The sequence below is a fragment of the Ailuropoda melanoleuca genome, chromosome 15 (assembly GCF_002007445.2).
Source record: "Ailuropoda melanoleuca isolate Jingjing chromosome 15, ASM200744v2, whole genome shotgun sequence".
NCBI lineage: Eukaryota > Metazoa > Chordata > Mammalia > Carnivora > Ursidae > Ailuropoda > Ailuropoda melanoleuca.
The window spans coordinates 54,337,594-54,354,162 of NC_048232.1; the positions used below are offsets into that span (position 1 = coordinate 54,337,594).

At 36.1% G+C, this 16,569-nt stretch overlaps 1 protein-coding gene and 1 pseudogene across 15 annotated transcripts in view; both read right to left on the reverse strand.

Moving 5' to 3' along the window:
- The window catches only part of PPFIA2 (PTPRF interacting protein alpha 2), a 479,196-nt gene that overhangs the window by 326,437 nt on the left and 136,190 nt on the right, over nucleotides 1-16,569 (reverse strand). The window lies entirely within an intron of this gene.
- On the reverse strand, nucleotides 6,007-9,965 carry LOC117796327 (annotated as a pseudogene).

A 16,569-nucleotide genomic window follows, 5' to 3' on the forward strand; every position in this document is an offset into this window, starting at 1 on the left:
AAGTTGAAAAGTCATATTTTCTTTTTTCGTGATTATTTAAGCAGTCATATTACTATATTTTTCAAAATAATCTTTTTTTCCCTACTGGTCTTTTAGCCTACATGGGATCCACTGATTCTCAAGTTAAATAAAATAAATATATAGACATACTAGCATTGGTAGTCAGTGACCTATGTAAAAATTTTTGATTTTTCCCACTCAAAGACACATGTTGGGATCATACTTCCTCCCACGGTTAGCGGGGCCATGTGACTCATGCTCCTCAAAGAGCTGTTAGTGGAAATAATATCTCAAAAACAACTGTGAAGGTTCTTGGGAATCTAGGTTTTAAAGGATTTTTTTTTGCCAAATAGATTATTATGGTACAAATAAAATGTCTATGTGTTTTATTCTCATCTGTTAATTGGTTCTGATATAATACAGACCAAACGATTCACTAGATTTCTTATTATTTAGAGGGGCCAATAAATCAAATATTTCTGGCATAATATTACATATTCCTGGTATAATCTCATATATTTGCTGAATTTGCATCAACCAACAAACTATTTTAGCAAGGAATTCTGAAGCTTTTGGCCAAGTAGAGTACAAGTTTTTCTTTTCCATAGTTGTTGTGGGGGGAGGGGAAAAAAGGCAGTATGAATTAATGTTGAAAGAAGCTGGAAGGGGAAACAGTATCAATATATAATTATTTTAAATACAGTGCTTTACTCTAAATGTTGTGGAAATTGTCAAAATATACATTCCTTCCCCAATTTTTGTTTTCTAAGTGGGCTATTTATGATAATGACAGTATATCATTGTTCTGAGGTTTTATTTGAAGATAACTCAACTTTTTTTCTCTGCCTGGTAGCAATAGTGAAGGTGGTATCCATGTCTGAAAACTGAAGGGATACAGAATCTTGCCTTGTCCACTGTGGTTATAGAAGTCTGGGACTGTTTCTAGGCCACAGTAAAGATCCAGTCTCTGTCCTCAAGGAACTTTAAATTTGGTGGGAAGGACATCAACTAGTAAGAGATTGTTAACTACCAAGACAACTGAAATGCAGTTTAATAAGTGCTAATGACTGACTTAACATAAAGGAGATTCTGTTCATCTGAAAAGCACCTAACTCAAGGGATATATCAAAGTGACCCTAACAAGAGCAAGAGATAGAAGGCTTTCTGAAGAGAAGGATCAAAACATGAAAAGATACAAGATGTCAACGGAATGTTTTGGGCAATATGGCTGAAAACATTTCAGGGTATATGAGGTAACTGTACTAGCTGTTTTCTTCATATATAAATATTTTCTCAAGTGAAATTAGTTTAGAGACCGAATCTGGTTAACACCCTATTTCTATGAAATCAAGTAAAGTTAGAACATTCTTGTCTCAAAAAATATATGAAATGTAGAGACATATTTTCATACTTTTGGTTAGTATATTTTGACATCTTTCTTAAGTTTTCCAAATAGTTTTCCAAGATTTTTTGGCTTGTCAAGAAACTTCATTCTTTGATTGAGTACAATTTATAATAAGACTATTTTAAGTATTAACTTGAAAGTAAAAGTATACAGTAGAATATTACTATGTGAAACAAAATGTAATGTGTTCATGATAACAGTCATTAGATTCTGGGCAATGTCTACTAACCATATGAAGAGTAAAAAAATATGTCCACTTCAATTACTACACACGGACCACCCCCCAAAATCTCTCAAGGTCCACCTTTTTTCAGGAGAGGTAAATTAAGAATATGAACTCTAGAAAGTTTAATTCCAGCTATTTCAACCACTTGAATTTTTACAGAAAGAAACTGAAGATGAAAAAGGAAAAGGATAACTCAATTACACTTTCTTAAAAATGGGTAAAATAAAATCCTGAAGCCAGACACTTGTTCTTAATAGACTTACAGAGAAGATTCCCAGAAGTCATCTAATATACCCCTCGGCCTCTGAGAATAATTACTCCTAAGCCTTCTGAAATGTATGCTATCAGCTTGGTTTTATAAAAAGTTTAGAAAAATACTTCAGAGCCTGCTATTTCATACACTGTCAGGAAGATTTAGCTCACACATTTTTTTATAGCCCTTCAGTATAACTTTTTAAACAAATAACTCTTAGATATATTCTCCTTTAAGACAAGCAATTCAATACAACTCTTCTTTTGTTCATTTATGGGTATTGGATAAGAAGCTTGAAAATTTGCTAGAGTGATAAGAATTTGGAGAATTAAAGAAATACACTGAAAGGGCTGTTCATTTGCTCTTGGTTCCTGATAAGTGCTCAGAGGGGAAAATGCCATACTGGACAAAGAAGAGGAAGGAGAGAGAGAGGCAGAGAGAGAGAAAGGGAGGGAGAAAGGAGGAAAGGAGAAGAAAGAGGAGGAGGAAGAGGACAAGGAGGAAAGATATCACTACAATTTACACCATCACACTATAGGATAACAAAGAATTTTCTAGCCAAGCATTCAGTTAGATGTCATGCCAGATGGAGTGAAATTTGCAGTCCAGATGGGCAATACATCCTAGTGATCCATATGGATGGCATGTGGAAGCTAGTTAGGTACATACTGCCAGCTAGATTATCTATCTTATCTATCTACTAAATATATATTCGTATTTATGCACCTCAAACTATATCTGCTTCCTTCTCTTCATATCATGACTTCTACAAGATTCAGCAAAAATGATCCTATGTAGAGAGCCAACAACTCTAAGTTTACTTTTACACCCTGCCTCTGAGTCTCCCTCCTGACAGTCACAGCTGGTTATACACAAGTTTGTAGGGTTTGTTCACTCATTCATTTATTCACTCATTTATTCAACAAATTTTTACTGAGGAGCAGTGAAGTACCAGACACCTGTTACAGTTAGAATAGAAATGAAGGGCAGGTGAAGTGAGAGGAAACACTGCATTTGTACCAAACCAATGAGATACTCCATCCAACATGTATATCAGTTCTGGCTGTGAGATCTTGCATTGGATGATCTCAATCAGAAAACAACAACAAATAAAACAAAACTTCTAATGCCTGAAAGAGTTTCTTCTGAGTTCAGGAGATATTTGTTAGCTGCCTAACCATTCATTGAAGGTGTCTCAAATAAAGACAATATTTAGAATCCTTTGTGATCTGAGATTTATAGTCATGCAGACTAAATAAATAAATACAAATCAAGCATATTTAAATTTACAAGCTTCCACTTATAACAACATAAAAATATTAATTTGCCTTTAATCCGCATCTTGATAATGAGCTGGGTTTTTTTTAACATAATCTCATAAAATCTTATATATATATCTATATCTAGATATAGGCATGTAGATGTATATAGATGTGTGTATATACCTATGTGTATGCATGTTTTGTGTGCATTATACATACATATGCATGTATACATAGATATATATGTACATATACATGCACAAACACACCTACATACTTACTATCTTCAAAACTCAAATTAGAAAATTTTAAAATGGTATCTTCCTTCCATACTCCTCCTTTTTTTCTTGAATGGCATTTTTCACAAATTTACATGCATTATAATAGCCCATAAATATCTTCATGCTTAAATTAAAAATATTAAATTGTATGAAATACAGGATTGAGGTTTTTGGTCCTTTAACAGAAAAATACAGATGGAGTGGAACTTTATAATTCTAATGACACAATAATTTTACTATATTTTGTTAAATTTATCCCATGTTCTAAAATATATGTCATTAGCCTGTTTTTACAAAAATCACATTAAAGTTCTATGACAGGACATTATTTCTTCATCTACCACTGTGAATGCCAGATGCCCATGCAGTTTGTTTTTATAATACATGAGGGGGTCTGAGTTCTGACTTTTATAAACATAAATACATGAGTTGAGAAATATTGGGTCCATTCTATGGCATGAGAACTACATATAGACTATTATATATTGAATTTAAACATGGATATGCCCTACATGCTCTATTTTATCGTATAGTTTCGATACTAAGTTTCACTTTTCTCTAGAAATTGGCAAAATTCTTAGTGATTTGTGGCCAATATTTCCACTCTGGATAAATCTATATTTTCTACTTTATTTACTGTCTGCTTTCCATATATGTCCTCTATTACTATACACCATAATTATTGCATCAGGATACAAAAAATTCTTGGTCACAGACACAAAATTTTTATTTTATTTTTTAAAGCATAGTTTCTAAAGTTTGAGATGAAATAAGATTCCTTAATATGCAAAAGTTGTCCTATATAGAACTTCTTGTCTATCACTAACAAGAACCAGCACAAGGCAAGGCATAGAGTAGGCATCCAATAAATATTTGGGAAATGCCTGAAACAAATCTTTCTCTGGCTGTTTTGCTTTTCTCTTTTTATGAGTTTTATCTTAATAGTCATTATCTCATTTTTACTTACTGACTAGTCCTGAGAAATCAAAATGCTTCTTCTAATTCCCAGATTACAGTTAATATGTGGTATATTGAACATTCGAAGGTTGGGCTGAGTGCACTGCTTGATGGTCAAGTTGTTGGCGAAGGGACACCTGGGTGACTCAGTTAAGCATCTGACTCTTGATTTCGGTTCAGTTCATGATCTCAGGGTCATGGAACTGAGCCCCACATTGGGCTCCATGCCTTGCATGGAGTCTGTTTGTCCCTCTCCCTCTGCTCCTCTCCCGTTCATGCTCTCTCTCAAATAAATAAATAAATAAATAAATTTAAAAAATAGTCAAGCTGTTTGTGAATAAATGAACAAAAAAAGAGAATGCATAAATCCAGATATTCTTTTTTCTTTTAAGATTTTATTTATTTGACAGAGAGAGACAGCGAGAGAGGGAACACAAGCAGGGGGAGTGGGAGATGGAGAAGCAGGCTTTCCGTGGAGCAGGGAGCCTGATGCAGGGCTCAATCCCAGGACCCTGGGATCATGACCTGAGCTGAAGGCAGATGCCTAACGACTGAGTCACCCAGGCACCCCAAAATCCAGATATTCTAACGACCAACCCATACTGTTTGTATTAATAATACTGCCTAGTAGTTTAGTAAAAGATCTGTTTAAGAAAAGAGCAGTTTTGAAAATAGATTGAAAAAATAACTTTGCAAACTTACATGCATCCACCCACTCTAATGTACATGCAGATGAACTTATCTTCATCAACGTTCACAGAGTATTGGGAGAAATATCACATTAAAAAGAAAAAAGAAAGGCATGTTCCAACAAACAAAGCAGATGTTCTAATGCTCTTCATATAGCTCACTTTATGTTAAATACTTTATACCATCTCAGAAGATACAGGTTTAACTGAAAGGATAACAGGAAGAGAAGAATCATGATAGTGACCAAGTCTGTGCAAGAGCTTTTAGGATAATGTTATCATAGCTATCTTGAAATAACAGAACATTTTAAAAAACCATTAATTTATATGGATGGACACTTCACTCACAATCCCATGTTTAGGATTAGAAAGATTACAAGATTACAGAAACAAAGGCATTATTAGTGAAAACAGTAAAGTAGACTGAAGCAATCTTTAGACTACCATTTCTTAAAGATCTCTACTGCCTCAGTTGCCATGGTAGCAAGTACTTTATTTTCTCCTTAATTTTACTTTTTCCTAGAATTTCACTTGAAAGACAAAGCCAATCACTATCCTGTTTTATTTTCATTAAGAGCAATAACAATGGCTCAATAGTTGCTATTTATTGAATGATATTACAGGGAAACCAGAGTTGCCTTTTATAAAACCCTCTGAAGGAGGTATTTATTCCCCAGTTATATATAAGGAAACAAAGTCTTAGAGAAATATAACTTGTCTAAAATCACACTTAGACAAATGGGAAAGTTATATCATTTGAAACCAGGTCTAGCTGATTAAAAAAAAAAAACCTATAAATCAAAATTACTTCTTGGTACTACTTTATCTGCCACTGATTTTAATTCAGTACAGAATATGAAAAAGGAATTAATAAATTCCTAATTGATTTCATACGTCAAAGAATTCTTTGGTGACTGGCTATCTGATGAACTATTTTAATTTTATGGAAGTATTCAGATTTTCCTGATGAATCAGATGTGGGTTGTGAAAGACAAAAAGGAATCCAGAACAACTACAAGGTCTTTGGCCTGAGCAGTCAAAGGATGAAATTGCCACTAAATGAGATGGAGAAGGCTGTGAAAGCAGGATTGGGAAAAACTCAAGTGCTCAATTTTGCACGTTGAGTTTGAGTTTCCATTAGTCATCTAAATAGAGATGTCACGTTAACAATTGAATATACGAATCTGGAGAACACATTAGCATGCAGACTGAAAACCAAAAAACTGGAATGAAGTCATCAGGAAGTGAATGCAAACAGACAAGAGAAGTGGTCCAAACCCAAGCCTTAGTGCACTCCAACAATATGAGTCCTGAGCCAGCAAAGTAGAATAGGTAGGAACAGATCAGTGAAGTAGGGTGGGGGAGACCAAGAGACGGATGTGTCCTGGAACTCTAGAGATTAACATGAATCAAGTAGGCAAGAGTGATCATCTGTATCAAATGCTGCTAAGAGATCAATTAAGACAAGGACTGAGCACTGGCTACTAGATTTAGCAATGTGGAGGTTGGCTTTAGCAGGTGGTTGGGAGTAAAGCCTATTTTTTGTTTCTGGCTATGGATTTATTCAACACAAAAACAATCTCCTCCAACTTTACTGAGGTGGCTGATCACATCTATGACCAAATCTTTCTCTAAACTGGAATTCAGTTACTGACAGAGCCCCAGCCTCAGCTTTCTTGTTGGTACCAGGGAGCACCGCACTTGGTCTGCAGATATCTCTGTCAGCTTCCCCTTGGGTGATTCTTGCAGGTTGCTCTCCCTCCGGATCTTTGGCCGCGGCCTGCCAGTGTCAGGATGGCTGTGGTACAGAGTGGCAGGCACAATCTCACGTGGCAGGTGGAGGTAATCACAGAGATACTGGATACCTTCATTGGTAAGCTCCCAGTAGAAATATCTCCAGGCAATCTCTTCCTTTATGTAGCCTCATGATTCAAGAAACTGCATGACCTTCATGACATGACAGTTGGGCATATTCTTGTCCGCCAGGTCAGATTTTTTAGGCATGTGAACGTCCTTCTTGGCCACCATCATTCCCTCCTCGTAAAGGTGTTCATAAATGGCAATATGGCTCTTCTTGCCATACATCTTGGTGGCTGCTATGTCTAGGGTAGGAGCTGGAAAGTTAGGGGCATGCACGGCACAAGAAAAGCCTCACTAATGTAAATTCACGATGAAATGGAAGGAGAGGAATTGGAGATCTGTGTGTTTTTACAATACTTTTAAAGCATACTGTTGTAAAAAGAACCAAAGAAATGGGACAGTAGCTGAGGGACGGAGAGAATAAGAACAAGTTGTGCTTAAGGGAGAAGGTCTAGTATAAGGTGAAAAATTATGATGTAGGATGGAAAGGGATGAATTTCTGGAGCACTGTCCTTCAGTTGGTGAAAGGAGATAGAATCTATGAAGGAAGAGACTGACTTAAGAGAGAAGAGAACACCATCTTTGGTAACAGGTGGGAAGGCAGAGCATGTGGATTCCCTTGCTGCTAATTATTGTGGTGGGAATTTGTGTAAGTGCTCAGGAACTTAGGAAGTTGAGACATTAGCTGACAGTCAGGTTAGGGGAGGGAGTATTGAACGTTCGAAGTGAGGAAATGGTATGAAACAGTTTTGTAAAAGAAAGAATATTAAAATATATCTATATTAAAGAACATAGCTTAGATATGCAAACAAATCAGTTGACGTTAACTCCCTCAATTAAAGGGATGAATCTGGCTATGAATGGGTGGGTTGCTAGAAGCTAGAGTTTTTACAGCACGACAGAAAGCAGTTAAGAATGCATGCTCTCTGGAGGAGGCAGTTCCACAAATTGGTAACAGAAGGGATAGAAGGGGTGAGTCACACATGCCCAGTTCATTCTATCAAACTCATCTATGAAGGAAGCCATTTCTTCCTGGAGGAGTACAAGTTAGGCCAGAAGTATTATTCTAATGGGAGTCCTGCCACCTGGAGTGGAGGGGCATTTATTTATTCCCCAGAATATGACTTCCCTTTCTCCCATTCTCATGTTCTCTTATTTTCACTATATTTCTTTCTTGGACATCATGAAAATAAATATCATTTGACCAAGTTTTGTCTCAATCTATCAGCCAATTCCTATTTTCACTCTCTCCCTACCTAACCAAGAATCCATGGTCTATCGTATCTTTCATTCTCTTGCCAATTTCTTCACCCTATTTTCTTCATATACTTTTGTTTGACCCATTCAGCAAATAGTTGTATTAATCCAACCGTCCAGATTCTCTGCTACAAGCTGACCTGATGTGTATGGAGCATATCAGACAATCGATGCCCCGACAAGCTTGTCATCCTCAACCTCAACAGTGCCCTCTATACTGCCTGAGCCCCCATCATCCCCCACATTCTTTTCACAGCAGTCCAATAAACGTTTCTCCAGTCTCCTAAGGCCTCTCTTCACTGCTTACTCACTCACTTGCTGCAGATTAAGTTGGCCATTTTACACTGAAGTTCCTTTCCTTACAATCTCACATGTGTTTGTCCCTCTCCTTATCTCTTTTTCTCTCATCTCAAAGTCTGAGATTGATGTTTCCACTTGAGTTTTGTCACAAGGAGAAAGGGAAGCTTCCTAGCAATTTAAGTCTATGGGGATCTTCTCAGGCATCATTAGCAATGCCTTGCAATCTGTTTTCTGAGAGAGAGTCTCTTTAGCGGGTGTTCCCTGTACAGCACCCACATATTCACTGGCCTCTCCAAACTTAGGCTGCTATAGACTATCTTCTAACATCACTTAAAATCTTAGCTGGTTAGAGATATGGAAGACACTAGCAATCATCCAGTACAGAATATTCTGCACCTTAATATCCTCTATGGTGCTTTAAATACCAATGTTTGGGCCTCATGGCTAGTGATTTTTTTATTTAATTAGTTTAAGGATGCCAAAGTAGTATTTTTCTAAATCTTCCCAGGATTTTTTTTTCAACGTGCAAACAGGATTAAGGGATAGCTGATATTAATAGTCAAACTGAACATAAAGATAAAAATGTCCTGCTTTTCTTGGTCATAACCATGAATCATTCTGAGCTAACTAGGACAGAGCTTCCCAGCCAGTGTGTTGCAAACAGATTACAGGTGTACTGAAACAGCAGTCTCTCAGCTTCAGGGTGACTCGTCAAATCCTGGGACTTCCACAGCTCCTGAAGTATTCAATAACGAGGCTTAAGTATCCTCCTCTGTCTACATTAATGTAATGTAAAAATATGATTTCCTATTTGTGCTATAATGTGAACAAGATCAAGAAACACTGCTCTGGTGTATGCTTATTCTGAAAACCACTGGCTAATATTTCTTCTTTGAGAAGTCTATCTTTTCACCTTTTCTGCATTAAATTCCATTTTTAATGTTTCTTCTCTCTTTTAAGGCCAGGTGTTGCGACCAGTTATGTGTTATCAGTACATTCTTCAGTCCAATAGCTAAATAAGGAATGAAACGTTTAAACACCACCTAGGGAATAACCTCAGCAAAACTTCATTTTAAATGAATGTGAACATTAGTGAATTATTAAAAGTTATTATGTCCTGGATCACAACCTCCTAGTTGGAATAGTAGATATCTAAATGACTATGGTCAAGTCACAATTTTTCAGCTTGCTAATTACAAGGCCATGCAGACACAGAATTAAGAGTTTATTACGTCATGATAAATTATGGGCATACATTAATTTCTTAGATTTATCTGCCTTGTACTTGACATTCACCACACATAAATAAACGAAAGGAACATAAATATTAACATTTCATAACAAAGACAGAAATTCTTATTATAAATGCTTTGCTTTAATATAAAAAGGACCATAATCAGTAACATGATTACGGTGCCCTGGACAGCATTATACACATTAGCAGCTCTAGTCATGCAAAATAAATATTAATTTGATTGAACTGATTTGATGCAAGGAACAGGATAATTCTTTGAATTTTGATTGTATTATTAAAGCACCAACTCAGTACATGGGATCTACAGTCAAACAGATCCATGTTCAAATCTCCATGCTTCTTTCTTGTTGAATAAAGCTTTGACTAAGCTTCAGTTTTCTGAGAAGTGGAGATTAAAAGAGGTTTTAATTCAATGGGGTTTGGTAAAAATTAATAATGTATTTAAAGCATTTACTGTCATTGTCACTTTCTCGGTACTCAGAATCCAAACCTACTTTCCAAATTTCTTTATTCTACCCAAAAATTATGTTGCATTTATCCCTTGCCCAATCGTTTTCTGTTGCCTGAATTTTTTTTTTACTCATATTCAAGATCCAACTCCAGCATCCCCTCCTCTAGGAAGTCTTACCAGTCCAGAATCTTTCTATCATCACACCATTAGTCTATACTTAAGTTGTAGCCCTTACAAAGGTCTGCAAGAGGTGAGTTATTAGCACAATGGTGTGCTTGTCCACACAACTGGGAGCTGCTGGAGAATGTGGATGGTCCACACAACAGCCTATAAGATCTGTAAATATGTGAATCAGGCCATTCCATTCTCTTACTCTCAACCCTCCAGAAGCTTCCTGTCACACTTTGGAGAAAATACAAAGTCTCTTCCATGGCTTATAAGGCCATATAATTATTGATCCTGGCACTCTGTTCTTTTTGCCACTACACCCCTATATACCGTACACTGCCACATGATCTCACAGTCCCCCACATATAATGTCAATTGGCACAGTGAAGATCTACTGAGTACCAGCTGTGAGCTGGATGCTATTCTAGGCATTTAGGATACACTGGTGAACACAACAGACAGACACTCTTCTTTGTAGAGCTTTCACTGCAGTGGGAAGAAGTGCAGAAGCCACCAACACAATAAGTTAATTATATCGTATATCAGAAGCGGTAAGTGCAATGGGAAGAAGTAGAGCAGTGGAGAGAGGAGAGGAACTAGAGCAAAGGAAGAAGGATTATTTAGCTGTGAATTCAAATCCCATATTAAGCATGTTCTCTTCTTGGCATTTGCAACTGCTGTTCCTTTTGCCTGGATCTCCTCCCAGCCCACCCAATATTTATATGGTTCCCTCCATCAGTTACTTAAGGGTTTGCCTAAATGTTAGCACTTCTGAAGGTCCTTATCTGAAGAGAATGTAAAAAGTATGCCCCTACTCTTACACTGCAACACTTCATTTTTTAGTGAGCTTTATTTTCTCCATTGCACTATATGTGAAAAATGATACTTATTCATTTTATAAGGGAACATATTTTTTATTTTATTAACTCTTGCATTCATTCCCAGTGCTTAGGACAATGTTTGGCATAAAGTTGTTAATAACTAGTTATTGAATGAATGTAGGTAATAATTAGCTTCAGTTAATGGTTATTAAATATAAAAGGTAGAGCCTAGAAAACTAAAATTTAATCAACAATATATTATTTCTCAATAACTTGGAGGAATTTTCATATTTTAAAATTCTGCTTTTGATGACCATAGCACTCCCACTGATAACAATGACCTGCCAAGCTTATTTAAATTGGACCATACAATTCATTAATTCAGTAATTATGAATGGAGTGTCTATAATGTTCTAAGCTTTGTACTAAGCACTAGAGATACAACAGTTCACTATATATACGAAACTAATATAGCACTGTAGGTTAATTATAATAGAATTTTAAAAATAAATAAGAATAAATAATAAATTTTTAAAATTGAAATAATTATTTTTAGTCATTTAATGAATATAAAGATGTGAATATATATTATTATAAAAATTAAAATACAAAGACTGTGAAGAGCATCACACTGCTTCTTTTAAGTAAAATCACCATTCAACAATGATCATGGAAGCCCCCAGTCTGGGCTCCCTGCTCAGTGGGGAATCAGAGAGTCTGCTTCTCCCTCTGCCCCATTCTCTCTCTTTCTCAAATAAATATATAAAATCTTAAAAAAAAAAAAGTTAGCCCAAATACTATAAGATATAATCATCCATTTTTTTCTCACCCTTTGAATGTCTACCTGGATATGGACTGATTTGTAGATATTTATATTTATTTTAATATATATGCCAAATTTACATATATGTGTCATTGAAGAGTGAATGTGGCTAGTTAATATCTTCACTTGATATATATACTGCAAGATATTGTAGAAATCTGTTCTTTCTTTCTTGGGAATGTCAAAAAATATTTCTATTACAAGAAATTTGAGTAAGAGCTTCATTATTTTTACAATTCAAATGTTAAAATGTCTTTTCTGGCAACTTTAGTATTTCTCCTAACGGAATAAAAGGCAAACACATTGTAAAATCCATATTTTAATTACTTAGTCATTAAAGCTTAATATTCACAATACAAAATATAATTTTCATTATGGCCACTAACAAAACAAAGCTAACCATTAAAAAAGAAAACTGCTTAGCAGTATAGATAACTAGATTAGAGAAATGAAAAAAGAGAGACTTCTTTATTGGAAGAGGATAAAACAGAAACATATCAAAGATTAAAAATTTTACAACTAAATCTATGACTTACATATCAAAGAAAAAAGATTACTTATGAGAGCTCCAAACAATAGAAATTTGTAGGGTTCATATTTGTCCTATGGATCCAAAATGGATGCAGTAATGGGTCTAAACTACTGAAGAGTTTTTACAACCTGTAAGTTCCAATGTACCAGCTTTTGTACTTTGATAATTAGACCATAACTAAAAGCTAGAACTGAAGATATAAACAAATACCCAAAGTTTCACACGAGAGCAAGAAAGACATAATCTGAGGCAGAGAATGGCCAATAAGCTTTATGAACTATTATGCCTATTACTGATTTTAAATTATTTTCTGTTTGGTGATGAAATACCTTTTATTATCTTAAAATTATCCATAAAAAGCTGATTCATGACACCTTAGGGAAGGAAGGTGATGGGGATGCCTCCATGCATGAGTTAAGTAGGTTCAAGCAGGGAGCAGATTCTGGTAGCAGTGGAACCAAGAGTATCTAAGGTAACTAACTAGAATTGAGCTGACAGCATGAATCAAAAGCAACAAGTCTGGTGAAAATGGCAGGCAAATATAAAATCCCCTTTTATGGAGCGCCTGGGTGGCTTGGTCATTAAGCATCTGCCTTTAGCTCAGGGCGTGATCCCAGGGTCCTGGGATCGAGCCCCGCATCAGGCTCCCTGCTCTGCTGGGAGCCTGCCTTCCTCTCCCACTCCCCTGCTTGTGTTCCCTTTCTCACTGGCTGTCTCTCTCTCTGTCAAATAAATAAATAAATAAAATCTTTTAAAAAATAAATAGGGACGCCTGGGTGGCTCAGTCGGTTAAGCGTCTGCCTTCGGCTCAGGTCATGATCCCAGGGTCCTGGGATCGAGTCCCACATCAGACTCCCTGCTCAGCGGGTAGCCTGCTTCTCCCTCTGCCTGCTGCTCCCCCTGCTTGTGTGCTCTCTCTCTCTCTGTGACAATAAATAAATAAAATCTTTAAAAAAAAAATAAATAAATAAAAATAAAAAATAAATAAATAAAATAAAATCCAATCCCCTTTTACATCTTCAGAAATGGTAAGGGCACCAAGATACCCATAGTAAAGTAGATATATTATTTAGGTATTAAAGAAAAGAACTTAAGGAAAGGTCATTTATTTATTTAAAAATATAAATATATATCTGTGGGGGGGTGTGTATTGAATTCTTACAGCTGTTTGAACTACTGAGGATTCTACTGTGAACAAAACAGAAAAAAACAGTCTTTTCCTTATGGAGCTTATCCTCTAGTGGAGTAAACAGAACTGAATTTTTTTAAAGGTACTTAAAGAAGGCCTCCATGAGAAAGTAACATTTGAACTGAAATAGACCTGCAGTGAGGAATGAGCCATGGGGGTATCAAAGGAAATGGGTACTGGGTTAGAACAAAGAAGAAATACAAAGGTAGCATGCTCAGAGTGTGACTAAAGAACAAGGAGGGTGGTGACCTCAAGATGGGTACATGAGCTCAGGAGCTCTAGATGATGAAGTCAGAGTGAGAACAGGAAGCCAGATTATGGTGGATGTTATAGGGCATTAACTAGGCATTGGCTTTTAATCTGAATAAGACAGGGAAGCAGGGCAGAGAGGCTTTGGAAGGCCCTGAAGGGAAGAGAGACATGATTAAGTGGCTGACTAACATTTTAGAAGAATTATTCTGGCTTCTGGGTTCAGAATAAAGCATGGGTAAATACCCAGTAGTGTAAATACTGAATCACAGGGTAGCTCTATTTTTAATTTTCTGAGGAACCTCCATACTGTTTTCCACAGTGGCTGCATCAGTTTTCATTCCCACCAAAAGTGCACGAGGGTTCCTTCTTCTCCACATCCTCGCCAACACTTGTTGTTGCTTGTGTTTTTCATTCTAGCCATCATGACAGATGTGAGATAATATCTCATTGTGGTTTTGATTTGCATTTTCCTGATGATGAGTTATGTTGAGCATCTTTTCATTATTTTCAATAGCAAAGACATGAAAAATAACTCAGTTTCCATTGATAAATGAATGGATAAAGAAGATGTCATATATACACAACGAACACTACTCAACCAAAGAACGATGAAATCTTGCCATTTGCAACATGAGTGGATCTAGAAGGTATTATACTAAGTGAAATAACTCAGTCAGAGAAAGATAAATACCACATGATTTCACTCATGTAAAATTAAGAAACAAAAAAAAAAAAAAAAAAAAAGACAAACAAAAAACCCAGACTCTTAAATATAAAGAATAAACTGGTGGTTGCCAGAGCAGAGGTGGGTGGTGGATGAGTGAAACAGATCAAGGGGATTAAGAATACACTAATCACGATGAGCACTGAGTAATGTACAGAATTACTGAATCACTACTTCTGTGAAAGCTAATGGTGGTTCAGACAAAGGTGGAAAGTGTGAGGGCGAGACATGACTCTAAAACTATTTTGAAGGTAGATTTGGAAGTGAGGGAAATAAGAGACAAACATTAACTCCAAGAATTTTACCTACACAAATGGAAGGACAGAGCTGCCATAAACCGAGATAGGTAAAACTATAGTTGGATAAGGTTTAGAAGGAAGATCCAAAACTCGATTTTCAATATGTGGAGTTTGAGATTGCTATTAGACATTCACATGGACATTTCAAGTAGATGGTTGGATATATAACCTTGGATTTCAGTGGGAACTTCTGGCAAGAATTATAAATTTGGGAGTCTTCAGTGTATAGGGGAGTAAATATTGGGAGGGAAGACAAGTCTAATAACTGAACCTTCCAGTACCCCAATATTAAAGAGTCCAGGGAAATGAAGAAGGACCAGAAAAAGAAGCTAAAAGGAGGGCCAGTAAGCATTACACTAGGATTGGTGTTTCACTAGTGGAGCAGCCCACTTAGGTTCCTGCCTAAAGCAAGAGGCTCCTATCTAGAGTCAGCAGCCTCTCTGAGAGGCTGAGAACTTGGATAGCAAACCAGGTAGACTGAAAAAGGAGGTGGAATTTTCCTGATCAATCAGATAACCCAAATACACTTTGGTGACCAATGAAGTCATGGATGATATTCATGATGATGATGTTCAGTCACATGATTATATTTCCCATTCTGACTTCAATGGAAGGTCAGGATGGAATTATAATAATAAACAACATCTGCCTGTAATTTGATACAGGGCTCAATGCCAATACCCCTAGTAATCTGGGAGGGCTAGATGTCAATGGTAAGAGGTACAGTACAGATTCTTCGAGTACATGTTGACATAATCCAGTGATATAATTTTCTTTTTTTTTCTAAACCAAATATATTTTATTTATTTTATTTTGTTAGTTTTTTTATTTTAATTCCAGTGTAATTAACATTAGTTTCAGATGTACAATATAGTGGTTCAACAATTCAATACATTACTCAGTGCTCATCATGATAAATGTACTCTTTAACCCAGACTACCTAGCAATAATATTAAATAAATTATAATTCATAACTGAAAACGGAGAGGTCACGACCAGCTCCATTGAAATTGCAAGGATAATTAGAAACTTTTATCAACAGCTATATGCCAAAAAACTAAACAATCTGGAAGAGATGGAGGCCTTCCTGGAAACCTATAAACTACCAAGACTGAAACAGGAAGAAATAGATTTCTTAAATAGGCCAATTAACTATGAAGAAATTGAGTCAGTGATAAACAACCTTCCAAATAATAAAACTCCAGGCCCAGACGGTTTTCCTGGGGAATTCTACCAAACATTCAAAGAAGAAATAATACCTATTCTCCTAAAGCTATTTCAAAAAATAGAAACAGAAGGAAAGCTACCAAACTCATTCTATGAGGCTAATATTACCTTGATCCCCAAACCAGGCAAAGACCCCCTCAAAAAGGAGAATTACAGACCGATTTCTCTAATGAATATGGATGCCAAAATCCTCAACAAGATCCTTGCTAATAGAATCCAACAGTACATTAAAAGGATTATCCATCATGACCAAGTGGGATTCATACCTGGGATGCAAGCATGGTTCAACACTCGCAAATCAATCAATGTGATACATCATATCAACAAGAAAAGACTCA